Below are 2,480 nucleotides of genomic sequence, written 5' to 3'. Positions count from 1 at the left end.
TATAAGCCATTGAATACCTCAGAATATACTATATAGGAAGAAAAATTACTCCAACATTGGACCTGACTACGTTTAACATTTAGTGCGACGAACACAAATTGGTCGTGGAAGGGTTTTATCCGTTGCACAAACGTCTGTGTGACGAAAACTTCGTCGCGCAAAAATCGTGAAGAAAGACTTTGCACGACGAATAAACACATTGGTCGCGGAGAAGAAGGATCGACTGTTCTGCCTTCGTCGCACCAAATTTTTAGGAACAAGACTAATCTTCGTCTCTAAACACTTTGCATGACGGCATGTTATTCTTGCTCAACGACATGTTATTAGTCGCATAAAATTATGCAAGACGAAGGTATTCATTGCGCAAAAAAAAAAAAAAATTGTTCTGGTTTTAATTTAGTAATAAAATAATAAAATTCAATTGCAATGAAAAAATGTAATGAAGAGAAAAATAATTTATTTAAAATAAAAAGAAAAAGTTTAAAAAGTAAAGGAGTAAAAAACTAAGCAAAAAAGGTGGAATAATCTACGAGGTCGTTGTTCGCAGGCGGCTGGAAAGCTTAGGGCAAGACGGCATAGGGGTTAAGGACGGGCTTAAAGGTTAAAGGGGCGGAGTTCTAGGCATGCTCGAGTTGGAGGGGCTCAAACGTCGACGGGGTACGAATATTTGGGAGACAAATGCCGGACTCACTGAGGGCTTTGACGATCAGTGACATCTAGCTCTTATACGAGGTGAGCTCAGTCCTAAGGCAGGCCATCTCTGTTGTCAAGGCTGCCACCTCACCCTTCAACTACGAAGATTAAGAGGCTCTAGGTTCCCGCCGCTGGGCATTCCCCATCCTCATACATTACGTCCCTGACCTCCGCCCGAGAATCTAATCCAAGGTATGTGTAAGGATCTAAAACACCGCATCCTCGGGGGGATCCATGGACTCGATCGAAGTCTTAGGAGGAAGCTGGGAAGCGGACTCCTGAAGAACCGACTGCCTCTTCTCCATCATCGTCGCCTATGTAATATAACATGAAATACTAATAATAACATTGAAATAATAACCATGATACTTGAATGCGTAAGATAGTAATTACAATTGAAGAATACTTACATGAAAGGACTCAGCCAACTCATCCCCGGTTTGAACATAAACGTCTGCAAAGACGTCTATCTCTGAGAATTTTGAACCCCCCTGAATAGAATAAGAGAAGAAAAATGTTAGTACGAAAAAAATTAATATTATTGACATATTAAAAATTTAATATGAAGAGCTTTATTATTACCAGCCGCCTCACCTCCATCCTATATGAGAAGGGCCTCGAACCCGAATGGTGGAGAAGAATCTTCTTTTCACGATTGATATTGTTGGCTTTCACTTTTTTCTATTATACACAAAATAAACGTATTAGTTGTAATTTAAATGAAATATAAAAAAATCAATAAACATTAGTAAGAAACGTATAATACTTTTAGACTTAATATAAAAAATGTACCACATTGTCGGGCTCCTGAAAATGACTGCAAAGCCACACCCAATTTTCTTCCCAGTCTTCAAACTTCTTTGGGCAACCCTCGTTAAGTGCAACTTGTGGATCATCAAATGTTTGAAAATATTGGTTCATGTCGCTCTTCCACTACTTGTATCGTTCAGCGAAGAGCCTGTCGACATACGCCAACATATTGTTGTTGATGTCGTCGAAATTGTAGTTCGTCTGCAATGTAACAAATTACTTACATACATTAATTAATATAAATATATAAACTTTAAAGGAAAAGCAATAAAAAGTTAGGATACTTATCGACAAATAATCGCGCACCTTCATCCTCACCTCGTCTGGCATCGCCTTCCAAAACTTCAATCGCATAGGGCAATAGGTCTAAACAACATGACCAATGTCGTGGGCCAATGAGCTATGCTGCTCTACTGTTGGTACAGCTTGATGCCAATCAGTTTATGTGATCGTGATACGTTTGTTGGTCACCCGAGTGACATTCACCGTCTTCAACTGGTGACAAAGTCCCCGGGTATTTTTCTTTGCTGGAAAAAAAAAAAATAAACATTACAAATTATACCGAAATTTCTGTAGAACCTCACCTAAAGTTATAACATTTCTCAAACCCTGGACATTGTAATGAATAATAAATGATATCCAACAACAATCACAACAGTTGAATAAGCCAAGTTGGGACCAAATGCACAATTACAGTATGTAACAATTTTGATTGAACTTAATATATGAATAACTAAATTCACAAGGAAATAAAGGGAGTTTTTTAACTTTACCTTGTTATGATCCTAAGGCATCAGTAGTGGATACCGATGTCGTGTTAGGTGTGCGGGTGCAGCGGTGACCATGCTTGGTGTTAACAAGTAGCACCACTGAAGAGGCTGATGATGTCGGCGCCTAGGAGACTTGGGGACCAACCAAATCAATTGGATCAATCGAATTAACCGGCATGGGATCCATTTCTGCTGGAGCAGTGGTAG

At 39.2% G+C, this 2,480-nt stretch overlaps 1 pseudogene; it reads right to left on the bottom strand.

Moving 5' to 3' along the window:
- Nucleotides 1-899: 899 nt before the first annotated feature.
- Nucleotides 900-1,857, bottom strand: LOC126625406 (uncharacterized; annotated as a pseudogene).
- Between the last annotated feature and the right edge of the window lie 623 nt (nt 1,858-2,480).

Source organism: Malus sylvestris, chromosome 6 (genome assembly GCF_916048215.2).
Source record: "Malus sylvestris chromosome 6, drMalSylv7.2, whole genome shotgun sequence".
NCBI classification, from domain to species: Eukaryota; Viridiplantae; Streptophyta; class Magnoliopsida; order Rosales; family Rosaceae; genus Malus; species Malus sylvestris.
The sequence above is the reverse complement of the archived record's forward strand: the minus strand, read 5'-3'. Positions and strand labels throughout refer to the sequence as shown.